Source organism: Petaurus breviceps, unplaced genomic scaffold, assembly GCF_028583685.1.
Source record: "Petaurus breviceps papuanus isolate PSGF00001 unplaced genomic scaffold, PetGlider_PUasm1.0 98, whole genome shotgun sequence".
In the NCBI taxonomy this organism is placed as follows: domain Eukaryota; kingdom Metazoa; phylum Chordata; class Mammalia; order Diprotodontia; family Petauridae; genus Petaurus; species Petaurus breviceps.
The window spans coordinates 9940434-9953821 of record NW_027187460.1 but is presented as its reverse complement, the minus strand read 5'-3'; the positions used below and the strand labels follow the sequence as shown (position 1 = coordinate 9953821).

The 13388-nt window shown below is 37.6% G+C and overlaps 2 long non-coding RNA genes across 2 annotated transcripts in view; one reads left to right on the top strand and one right to left on the bottom strand.

Annotated features, from left to right (window-relative positions):
- Nucleotides 1–10410, bottom strand: part of LOC138156110 (uncharacterized) — a 362762-nt gene extending 352352 nt beyond the window's left edge. Inside the window, exon 1 of the long non-coding RNA XR_011167071.1 lies at nt 10362–10410. This is a non-coding gene — a long non-coding RNA (uncharacterized lncRNA). The remainder of the gene's footprint in view (nt 1–10361) is intronic.
- LOC138156109 (uncharacterized) overlaps nt 1–10419 on the top strand; it is a 362612-nt gene extending 352193 nt beyond the window's left edge. Inside the window, exon 2 of the long non-coding RNA XR_011167070.1 lies at nt 10368–10419. This is a non-coding gene — a long non-coding RNA (uncharacterized lncRNA). The remainder of the gene's footprint in view (nt 1–10367) is intronic.
- The last annotated feature ends 2969 nt before the right edge of the window (nt 10420–13388 follow it).

Below are 13388 nucleotides of genomic sequence, written 5' to 3'. Positions count from 1 at the left end.
GCTCTAAAATTTGTTTAGAATCATTATTTAATGGTATTTGGTGGGGTTTGTGGGACAGCTCAGGTAAGTCTCTGCCTTTACTCTGCCATCTTGGCTCCCAAGGAGTTTTTTCTTTCAGTGAGTTTTGTGCCTCTTTTTTCCATTTGGCTAAATCTGTTTTTTAAGTCATTACTCTCCTCGTTGGCTTTTTGTACCTCTTTTACCATTTGGTCTAGTCAGTTTTCAAGGTATTATTTTCTTCAGTATTTGTGTGTGTGTGTGTGTGTTCTTTACCAAGCTGTTGAATCTTTTTTCATGATTTTCCTGCATCACTCTTATTTCTCTTCACAATTTTTCCTCTATTTATCTTACTTGATTTTCAAAATCCTTTATGAGTTCTCTCATGGCATGGTCTGAAACCAATTCATATTTTTCTCCAAGACTTTAGATGTAGGAACTTTGACTTTGGTATCTTCTGAGTGTGTGTTTTGATCTTCCTTGTCACCATATTAACTTTCTATGGTCAGAATTTTTTCTGTTTTTCTGGTGGGGGGGGTACCCATTTTTTAGTCCATTTCTTGACTTTTAAGTCTTGGTCAAATTGAGTATCTACTTCCAGGGTGGTGGGAAAACTGTCCCAAGCTTCAGAGGTTTGTGCATATCTTTTCAGAGATACTTTGAGGGACCTGTAAGTTTTCAGTTCTTCCAAGGTGATATGATCTAGGGAGAGGTGTGTTTACTACTCTTTTAGCCTGTGCTCTGGTCTGTGAGTGACCACAAGCACTCTTTTCTGCCCTGGAACTATAAAGAAAGAAGCCACAGGCTGGGGTGTGCTCATACTCCTTCTTGCCCTGGGACCGCTGCCCAGGACAGTGACCTGGATCTGAGTATAGGCAAAACAACAGAGTGCCTCAGTGCTATCAAAGAGACCCCTGTAATTTCCTTCTGACCATTTTTTACCCTCTTATCACCTGTGGCCTGAGAACTCTGGAAGCATCTGATCTAGTGGCTTCCAAGGCCTGTTCCTGCTTTGCTGGGGTCCTGTACTCCATTCTTACCTGGGAGGGATAAAACTTTTCTACTGATTTTCTAAGTTGTCTCTGGCTAGAAAACTGTTTCACCCTGTCCTTCTATGGGTTCTGTCACTCTAGGAATTGTTTTATGGCATTATAAAAAGATTGTTGGAGGGGTTTGGGGGAGAGCTCAGATGAGTTTTTGCTTTTGCTCCATCTTGGCTCTGCCTCCTATGGCATTTTTTATATGACTATAAATTGCTTTGATTTCTTTGTCTGAAAAACTGCCTGCTCATGTCCTTTGACCATTTATCAATTTGGGAATGACATTTTTTAAAATAAATTTGACTCAGTTCTCTATATATTTGAGAAATGAGGCCTTTATCAGAGATACTTGTTGCAAAATTCCTCCCAGTTTTCCACTTTTCTTATAATTTTGTTTGCATTTGTTTTGTTTGTGTGATTTTTTTTTTAGTAATTTTATATGATTAAAAGAAACTATACTTTAAGTTAATCTATAAAAATCCATCCTTTCCATTAAGGACCAACTCAAATGTCATATCCCTTTTGAAGCTTTTCCTAACATCATTTCCCTTGCCCAGTGAAAGTGATCACACCATCCTCATAGTTCCCATTGAACTTTACCTGGATCTTTTCCTTTTATTTGTTTCACACTATTTTGTATGCCAATTATTTACAAACTTGCTTCTTGAAAGCCAAGCAACCATCCTCATTAATTTAAAAGTTCCTTTGGGAGAGTTTGTATCTTTAACTTAGGCATACCAAAAGTATTTATTGAATTGGATTGATTTCATTGTTACAGTGATCCCAATCACACAAACATACTCACAGAAATACACACACTCTGTGGTCATACAACTCTCTGTCATCTAGATCATGGACATTTCCACTTATCTCTATTTTTTTTCTTTTAGTTGACCATCTCCTGGGGACTTCAAATCTTAAATCTTTTCAGGGTTGCTTCATCATAGAGCTAATGCTGCTGGTGGAAGAGTTAGTTCCAGAACAATCTATACACTTATCCTTTCACTCTCAGAGAGCCGCAGGTTTAGTACCTAACCCAACAATATCATCATCCAAATCAGTACCTGGCTCAGGATCTGTACCTGATACCTTAACATCCAAAGTGCCCTCAGGTTTCTGAGAACATGAGTAAAAAGACAAACAAAACTTCTCTAATCTTGACCTAGGACTTTCACCTTCACACAGTCACCAAAACATGCAACCATTCCTCCTTGTCCACTCCCTCTTAGCCCTATGAACTACCTCTCAGCTCTGATTGAAAATCAGATCCACCAGAAAACCCTACCAAGAAAGCCTTTAGGAGGCCTACAAAATAATAAAACTCCTGGTTCTCCTGCTATACATTTGACCACTCCTTCTCAGTCTCTTTTGTTGGATCTTCATTCAGGTCAAGCTCAGTAAGTGTGTGCTGTATCTGATGCTCTGTTCTGAGCCCCTTCTCCTTTGCTTCTATATCAGTGATGGGGAACCTGCCACCTTGAGGTCACACATGGCCCTCTAGGTCCTCAAGTGTGGCCCTTTGACTGAATACAAACTTCACAGAACAAATCACCTCAATAATAGGATTTATTCTGTAAAATTTGGACTCAGTCAAAAAGTCAAAACCAACTACCTAGAAGGTCACATGTGGCCTTGAGGCTATAGGCTCCTCACTTTCACTTGTTGATCTTAATAGCTTCTGTAGATTCAATTATCATCTCTATACAAATGATTTTCAAATCTACTTCTCCAAGACCTAATGTCCCTCTTAAATTTAATTTAATGTATACAACTGCCCCTTGACAGCTTCTTGAAATCCAAGACCGTTTTTTTCTTTATATCTGCAGAGCTTAGAACAGCACCTAGCATGTATGTAGTAGGTGCTTAACAATAGCATCTGACTATAAAACTATGCATACCCTTTGACCCAGCATTACCACTGCTAGGTGTGTATCCCAAAGACATCATCAAAAAGGGAAAAAGAAACATTTATAGCAGCTCTTGTTTTGGTGGCAAAGAATTGGAAACTGAGGGGATGTCCATCAATTGGGGAATGGCTGAACAAGTTGTGGTATATGAATATAATGGAATACTATTATGCTATAAGAAATGATGAGCAGCTGGATTTCAGAAAAACCTCCAAAGACTTACATGAATTGATGATGAGTTAAATATGCAGAACCTGGAGAACATTGTGCACAGAAGCAGCAATACTGTGTAATCATTAACTATGATGTACATGGCTCTTCTCAGCAATACAATGATCCTAGACAATTCCAAAAGACTTACAATGAAAAATGCTATCCACATTCAAAGAAAGAACTAATGGAGTCTGAATGCAGATTGAAATATGCTATTTTCATTTTTTTGGTCTTTTTTGCTTTTCCTTTCTCATGATTTTTCCATTTTGTTCTGATTCTTCTTTCATAACATGACTAATGTGGAAATATAATTAATATGATAGTATATATATATATATATATATAAACTATATTGAATTGCTTGCTTTCTTGGGGAGGGGACAGGGCAGAGAGAAAAATTTGGAACTTAAAATCTTATAAAAGTGAATGCTGGAAACTCTTTACATGTAATTGGAAAAATACGATTACATAAAAAAAATTACATTGTTCTGTTTTCTCCACTTATACATTCAGTATTCCCATTCAATACCTTGTTGTCTCTTGCTTTGATTAGCAGAACAGGCTTCATTCCTCTCCAGATTGCACTCCTGTCTCACCTCCACAGGACTTTCTCTACCATGCCATAGAAACTTCTTCACCCTGGAAGTCTACTCTACTCCTAGACTACTCCCACATTAGGATTGTTCTTCATCCCAGCGGTCTCCCCCTCTAATTAGCTAGTCCCTCCTACAACCTCCACTTTAAGGATGAACCCCAGACCAATCATGTCTTACTTCCTCCCCATGAGGTAGGCTGAATTCTTGACCTATCTCTTCAGGACTATTTCTACCCTGTCCCCTCACACAGATAACTTTAACTTTACCCTCAAACCATCACCCCTTTTTCATCTCCTTTTTTGCACTGTTCCCATTATAAAGTAAGCTTCTTAAGGGAAGTATTCTTTCCCTCTGTTTTAGCATTGTATTTCTTTCTGCAATGTATTTCCAGAATTTAGCACAGCACCTAGAACATAGTTGACATTTAATAAGTGCTTGTTGATTGGCTGCTAATTGTCTGATAATTGATCTCCCTGCTTCAAATCCCTTCTCTATATAATCCATCTTCCACAAAGCTCCCCAAAGAATTTTTGCTCAAGGGCAGATTTAACCATGACACCTCCCCTGCCCAATAATCTCCAGTATCCCCTTATTAATTCCAGTATCAAACATTATTTCATTTTATCTCATCATTTTAATTTCTATTCTTGTATAAGTTTTGCGCTGAATATGTAACCCAGGAATCTTGATGTATTTGTATAAGGCTCCTCTCATTGATAAAGAAAATGATTGCACCAAACTATTTGGTTACACCTATTGGGTAGGGTTGATAATGTTGGGAACAGAGCATAAGAAAATCAAGACCCCTGGCTTCTGACTTTCAGAGAGGACACAGGCAGCTTTAGGATGACTGGAAAAAAATGTAAAAATCATTCTTAGCTTATGGGTCATACATAAAAAACAAGGAGGAAGATGCAGTTTTGTGACCAATAATCTTGACTTAAGAAAGCAACAGAGAAAATGTTAATGTAAATTATACCTAAAAGTGCCTTACATGTATTTTTGGGTAGGAACCACTTCTTAAACATTTACCAACACACCATTAGTTTAAAGCTTTCTGTTATTATAACTTCTAAGTGATATCACATTAACTTCTAGCTATATGGAAGAATAAAAATAGAAAATAAAAAATTCATGCAACCACCTCACCACTAACTTGATCAGTAAATCCCAGAAAAAGGGGTAGTCCATGGATTGAATAAAGGGCTTTCTGTTGTTACCAAGCTTGGTCTTTCAATTTATTTGTCCCATAAAAAGGGACAATCATATTCCAGTGCTCTCAGCTCTCTTAGAGCTTGAAATACAGAAATTAATATTTTGCCTCCTATCCTTATTGGGAGTTTAGGAGGAGACTATGAAGCCTCTAACAAAGGGAAGTTAATCATGCAAAAGTGAACCAGATTAGAAATAATTTGAAAGATATGGAAAAAACACCCAGATGAGAGACTGAATAGCCTCTATGTATTGCTTTGTTTCTCACTCCATGACAGAAGCTCTCTGTCTTTGTCTCTGTCTCTTCCTATCTCTGACTCCCTCTGTCTTTCTTACCTTCTTTCTCCTCTTCTTTATTTCTTCTCTCTCCTCTTTCCTGAACTCCCCCTTTGAGTAGCCTCCTGTGGCCTAGTAGAGGCACTTATTTGTAATTTAAATCCATTCTCTTTGAATAATGCTTTTGTGTCTATGGCCTTAGGTTTATTGGCAAGAATTATTTTTCCATTTATAGAAGTAATTTTTTATAGATTTGTAGGAAGCTACAAAATTCATTGAAATTCAATATACTTAAAATTCTCCATTAAAAACATCTCTCTCACACACACACACATACACATACACATACACACATACATGCAAACACACATGCCCACACACACAGAATGTAAAAAAAGAAACTGACAGAAAGTCACATGTGTTTCATTGATTCAGAATCAGCCAATCCAGATCTGTAACAGCCACTTGTTAGATCCTCAAAACTGCCAATTTGGAAGAAGAATGCTATGAATGCACAGACCTTTTCCAAGAGCAATATCATAACTCTTGGCAATGAATCCCGGCATGGTTTTCATAATAATCATCCCTTTTCTCTTTACAATGTTTGGCCATTTCTTTTCTAGTCTCACTTCTTGGGCTGCTCAGTAACAATATAATGACCTTGGGACTGTTGCTGAACCTCTATGAACTTCATCTCACCTCACCGATAAAATGGAGAGGGGGAGTTATATTATACTTTATAATCCATATTATATTAAGTTTCATGACATAGTGGATAGAGAGCTGGCCTTGGAGTTAAGAAGACTTGAGTTCAAGAATTGCCTCTGTAATCATATTGGGCATGTGACCCTGAACAAGTCATTTAACCTCTTGGTGTCTTATGCTTCTCTCAAAATATACAAGTTGTAAGATGGGATAGTGGATAGATTCCTAGACATAGAGTCAGGAAAATCTTAGTTCAAATCTGACCTTATACATCTCAGCCATGTAAACTTGGGCAAATCACCTAATTTCTGCCTCCCTCAGTTTCCTTATCTCTAAAATGAGGATGATATTATTACCTACCTCTCAGGGTTGTTGAGAGGATCATTTGAAGTACTATTTGTAAAGAGTTAAGCACAATTCCCAGTACATAGTAGACATTTACTAAATGCTTGTTAAATCTAAAAAAGTATAAAATTATAGAGCAGGTACTGATCTGCATTGGTAGGAGTATCCTTTATAAGAATTTTCTATGTAATGAAATCACATGTCCAATTTTTAAGAAATGATCCCCCTGGAGGGGGCAGAGCCAAGACGGTGCACTAAAAGCAGGAACTTGGCATGAGCTCTGGCACCAACCACCTCTAATATCTGTAAAATATGACTCTAAACAAATTTTAGAGCTACAGAACCCACAAAATGACAGAGAGAAACAAATCTCCACTGACAACAGGAAGTGTCAATCAAACAAGGTTAGGAGACTAGCACAGTTCCATGTGAGCTGAGCGGGCCCAGAGGAGGGGTGGGCCTGACCAGTGGCACAGAACAGCCATGTCAGAATTCAAGAGAGTGAATCACCAGCAGCTGTGGTGATTTCCAGATGTCTCAACCCATAAACAACAAAGAGAAAGTAAAAAGTCAGTGGGGAGTCCTGTTGATCCAGGACAAGAAAAGAATACTGTCCAGCAGCTTCCCCCCGGGGGCAAGAGGTGACAGAGGTATGGCAGGGTAGCTGCCTCTGGAGCTCCTGGTCTGCAGATAATAGGGGGGCCAAGCAACCATTTAGAGGGTAATGGCTCTTGCTTTGACCTGCTTGGATCTAGGTCACAGTCATGGATGGTTGTCCTAGGGTAAGAAATACCAGTGCACCCGAGCTTGTGGTGGCTGTAGAGAGGTGCCCTCCTCAGACTTCTGACAACATTTGCGAAAACCCCAGCAATTTGGGACACAATTCTTTCCACTCTGGAAGCACAGTTCTACTGTGGCAAAGAGTAGAATCCTTTTTGGGGAACAAAAAGGATCAAAAACATGGAACCAGAAGAAAACAAAATCAAAACTCCTGCCTCAAAAACTTCCAAGAAAAATACGAACTGCTTACAGGCCATGGAGGAGCTCAAGAAGGATTTTGAAAATCAAGTAAGAGAAGTGGAAGAAAAAATGGGAAGAGAAATGAGAATAATGCAAGAAAATCATGAAAAACAAGTCACTTAACCCCAATTTCCCTCAAAAAAAGGCAAAAAAAAAAAATAAATTCTCAAGGAAAATTTCCCTGATATTCTAGAACCAGAGGGCAAAATAGAAATTGAAATAATTCACTGATCAGCTCTTGAGAAAGATCCCAAAAAGAAAACTCCTAGGAATATCATAGCCAAATTCCAGAGTTCCCAGGTCAAGGAGAAAATATTATTAGCTGTCAGGAAGAAACAATTTGAGTATTGTGGATACACAATTAGGATAACACAAGATCTAGTAGCTTCTACATTGAGGGGTTGAAGGGTTTCAAATATGATATTCCGGAAGTGAAAGGAGCTAGGATTAAAACCAAGAATCACCTACCCAGCAAAACTGAGTATAATGCTTCAGGAAAAAATATGGTCATTCAATGAAATAGAGGATTTTCAAGTATTCTTGATGAAAAAAAGCAGAGCTGAACAGAAAATTTGACTTTCAAATATAAGAAGCAAGAGAAGCATGAGAAGGTAAACAGGAAAAAGAAATCATAAGGAACTTATTAAACTTAAACTACTTACATTTGTATATGGAAAAATGATCACTGTAACACATGAAACTTTTCTCAGTATGAGGATAGTTGAAGGGAATATATGTGTGTGTGCATATATATGTATGTATGCATGTATACATATATATATGCATAGGATGGTGTATCTGTGTATAAATACATATGTGTGTACATGTATAAATAGACAGAGGGCATATGATCAGTTGAATAGGAAGGGATGACATATAAAAAATAAAATTAAGAGGTAAGAGGAATTTATTGGGAGAAGGAGAAAGGGAGAAATAGAATAGGGTAAATTATCTCATATAAAAGAGGCAAGAGAAAACTGTTACAATGGAGGGGAAGAGCAGTAAGGTGAAAGGGAATAAGTCAACCTTACTCTCATTGAATTTGGTTTAAGGAGGGAATTACATACACACTCAATTGGGTATCTTACCCTACAGGAAAGCAAGGGGGAAGGGGATAAGAGGGGGGATGATAGAAGGAAGGGCAGATTGGGGAAGATGGTAGTTTGAAGCAAACACTTTAAAAAAGGGTAAGGGTCAAAGCATGAAATAGAATAAGTGGGGGGGCAGGATCGGATGGAGGGAAATATAGTTAGTCTTTCACAATATAACTGCTACAGAAATGTTTTGTGTAACTACACATGTACAACTTATATTAAATTGCTTGTCTTCCCAGTGGGGGTGGGCAAGGAGGGAAGAAGGGAAAGAATCTAGAAATCAAAGTTTTAAAAACAAATGTTAAAAAAATTTCTTTCTTACATACAACTGGAAAATAAGATATACAGGCATTGGGGTATAGAAATACATTTTCCTACTAGAAAGTTGGGGGCTGATGGGGGAGGATATAAGAGAGAGCAGATTGGGGGAAGGGGTATTCAGTAGGGTTGATATCTTAAGGTGGGGGTAGGGGAAAGACAGGAAGAAAATTTGTAACCCAAAATCTTGTGAAAATGAATGTTGAAAACTAAAAATAAATTAATAAAAGATTATTTAAAAAAAATAAAAAAGAAATGAGCCCCCAGGACTCCTGTATGGAAAGTAGTTGACAAACTTGAAAACACTATTAGAACATGATCTAATACTGTTATTTCTGTTGTTGACTTGCACAGACATTATAAATGGACAATAAACTGGGCCCAGAAGAAGGGAGTGACTTTTAATGTAGATTTTAATTACCCCAAGTTTCTTCTTAAATCAAAGGACTATCATTCTAGCAATAATAATCTTTTATTGATATTGCATGACTGCAAGTCATGCAACATTTGGGACTTCAGTCCCCAAAGAATTAACTTAAGATTCACACAAAGGGCGATGAAGCAGATAGGCTGAAATATATGGGATATGAGGGATTGCACCAGAGAAGTGGGATAAATGGATGGCATTACCAAAATGATTTTGAATTATCAGGAAATAAAATAGGCCAGTCACTTAGGAGAGTAAAGGATAACTGTCCAACGGTATCTACATGTGCAAACAGATTAAGAGGATTAGACTCCCCCTTGCATCAGATTTAAAGAAAGTAATGGATTGCAGCCCCATAAAATGATTAAAAATTCTGAGCTGCAAAGAGTTTTTTTAAAAAATGAAAAACTCCTATATGAACAAAAATATTTATAGTAGCTCTTTTTTTGTGGTGGTAAAGAATTGGAAATTGAGGGTGATGTCCATCAATTGGGAAATGGCTATACAAATTGTGGTATATGATTATTATGGAATACTATTTTTGTTGTAATAAATGATGAACAGCAGGGTTTCAGAAAAACCTGGAAAGATGTATATGAACTTCACTGTGAAGTGAAGTGAGCAGAACCAGGAGAACATTTCCACATAGGAAGAACAATATTGCACAATGAATTTCTTTCTTTTCTTTTTTGTTTTGTTTTGTATTTTTGGTCTGTGTTTTGTGTTGTAACATGGCTACAATGGAAATATGTTTTACATGACTATACATGTATCATCTATATCAAATTGCCTGCCTTCTCAAGGAAGGAGTAGAGGATGGGGTAGAGGAAGGAAGGAGGGTACAAATTTAGAACTCAAATACAAAAATGTAAAAGCAAATTGTTTACATATAATTGGGAAAAGATAAAATATGAATTAAAAAACTCTACTGAGAATAAAACTTTGGTTGAGGGGTGGCCAGGTAGCACAGCAAGTAAGAGCACCAGCTCCAGTGTCAGGATGACCTGGCGATCAAATCCCGGGCTCAGACACTTAGCACCCACCCAGAAACACTTGGCCATGTAACCTTGAGCAAGCTACTTAACCCCAACTGCTTAGGGGCGGCCAGGTGGCTCAGCAAGTAAGAGCACCAGCTCCAGTGTCAGGATGACCTGGATCAAATCCGGGCTCAGATACTCGGCACCACACCCAGAAATAACTGGCCATGTAACCTTGAGCAAAAAAAAAAAAAAAAAAAAAAAAAAAAAAAAAAAAAAAAAAAAAAATCAAGGGTATAAGTAATTTATTTTATTATGTGCTTATAGATATTTAACAACTATATAATACTAAAATTTTTGTAATAAATAAGTTTTCTTTATGAAGAAAAAGAAATGATGAGTTGCTAGATGAATATCTCAATATTTCTATTTGTGGAAATGTTCCAACTATTCCAATGTTTTACATGAACATCTCAAGCTTAGTGTATCTTGAGGGGCCACTGTCTTATACTATACTACTCCCTTCCTATATGTATTTACATTCCATCCAATGGCCTTCTCTCTGTTTCTCATACAAAACTCAATACCCCCTTCTCTGTGCCTCTAAGGTCACTTCCATCCCTAACATTTTATAAAGCTATGATTTTACTGTTTCTTCCTTCTCTGTTGTCTCTTATATTCATCCTTTGCTTTCTCTTCTATAGGGTGATCTTATACTACAGGCCATTATCATCTATTGCTTGAGTTACTACTATGGTCTATATGTCTCATGGGATTAATATGTTCTCCATCTCTTTTGCTTCAAATAATCTCTCTCTTCCTTCAAGGAGTAATTCAAGCACTAACTTCTAGGAGAAACCTTTCCTAACTCCTGTAAATGTTAGTGTTTTCCCTCCCCAACTATCTTATATTTAACTACCTAGATATAGAATGTCATAAGTATGCATATATATACACATTCCTATATATGTATATATACATTTATGCATATACAGATACATGGTGTATGTAATACATACACATGTATATGTATGCATACATATATATATATGTTCGTGTGTATATGATAAAGATAGTCTCATTTTTTGTACTTGCACCCCCAGCACTTAGTACAGGGTCTGGAACGTCCTAGGTGCTATGAATTGATTACTGAGTAAAATTGAATTTTTTAAAAATATAAAACCATGACCTCACCTTTCTAACCTTTCTATTTACATGAGCTGTCTCAGCATTCTATGACTCAAAGCTGAAAACTGTTAAGTGCCCTCAATACTATTGAGAATCTAATTCCTCATATACGTTCAATCACCAACTTCTGCTAGTCATCCTTCTGTAACACCTTAAGTCCTCCTGACTCCACATTCAGTACTCTATCTGGGACATCACTTACCTGTCTTAGAATCTTAGAGTTAGAAGGAATCTCAAAAACCAAATTATCCAACGCAGACATAAACTTACAGAATTGTAGTGACGTGATTTCTCAGGTGGAGGGGATCTCAGTATTCACACAGCTCCTGAGTGAGAATCTCTTGTACATTATCCCCAAGTAGTTTTTCAGGTTCCACTGGGCATGAGTCGGTTTCCATCTTATCTTTGCAAAAACAAGATATAGAGTGTGCAAGTATAATCAAAAGTACATTTGACAAAGTCAGACTTGGAACCTGACATACTCTCGATTCTATACACTACCTGTATACCTTGTGTCACTTCCCTGATTTACCTCTGATCACTTTAAGTTGTGAGGGTTTTTTTTTCTCAATGCACTCCCATCCTCTCTTCTTCCTCCGCAGCCCTTAGTCCCATAAGTGGCCTTTTTTTAACAAATAGGTTCTGCTGCCAATATAGGCAGGAAACTGATTAACTCTATCCGCTCCCTCAGCTATTACTGAGCTGAGAGCTTCCCCCTATTTGCACATTTGTGGCTGGCCCAAGAAATCTTGGAGGTGAAATTTGCTATTTTGAATCATCTCAAACCATTTTGAAACTTAATCAAATCTCCTCCAGTGTCCCTGAGAGACAGAATGTAATCCCTCTCTGCATGCCTGCATGTTGTCTCAGGGCTGTCAGAAAATAGCCATATTTCCTTGGAAAGGACTTTTTTAGGGGGTAGAACAGGGTGGTTTAATAGGTTAAAGAGCAAATCTTTGGACTGGTTTCCTCTGCTTGGGTAGAATTCCCAGAATAGCAATCATGAGTTCACAGCTCCATCTAATGGACTTTTAAAGGATTTTTTTAAATTTTTCCCCAGTTCCAAGGATTACTATTGATAAAAATGAAATTTCAGCCAGATAATCTTCTGTTACAGAGTTAGTGTGCTGGGGGGTGGGGATATGGGTACAGAGATGGATGGTGTGGGTTGATGAGACAGAGGATAGAATAGATATATAGACAAGAAAGCATCTTCCATAATGACAATGATCCATCAAAAAGGAAAATAAAAAGAAAGACATCCACCAACAGATGGAAAAAGCACGGCATGAGCTCAGATATACATCTAGCTGCTTCCATTACCCAATACCTCACTATGGACTCAAGGGGATTAGCTCTTCAAGGTGATGCCAGGAGGAAATGATCTCTGGCATGTGTCAGGTTGAAAAGTCTTCAAGGGCAGGCTTATTAATGGACCATTATGTTTCTGTCACCTAACACCAACCTAGATAAGTGGGGGGGAAAAAACTGAATCACAAAGCAGTGATTTGGGTTTCCACCCATTCTACTCACCTCCCCAATTCCCTCCTCTAATACACACAAAGAATAATTCATCCAAATATTTACTAAAGCATAGAGCAGTTCTGCTCTTCTTTGTTGTATATAATGTTTTCTCCTACATTCCAGGAGAAACCAGGCTTCTACATACTAGCATGGGATCACATCAATTATTTCAATTAAAAAAGAAATGCCCTATGATCCAGATATAGTGTCTTTTTGACCAGTATTGAATCTATGAAACTTTTAGAAGCCCAGAAAATGACCTTGGCCTTGCAGTATCATTACCTTGGAAGTTTGCTCTTGAGAATCAAAGCAAGATGGACTACAGAAGACATGGTAAGGCAATATTGGTCCCTAGATTGATTTTGAGCAGGAAGTCACACTGTACCCTTTCTATGGTGGTAGGCAGTCTTAAATTAAAAAATGGTGTGTGACTGATTAGAATGGTGTAACAGAGTGGAAAGGGTAAGAGAAGCACATTAATTCTGAGCTATACCGGTTTTCTACACACACACACACACACACACACACACACACACACACACACACACA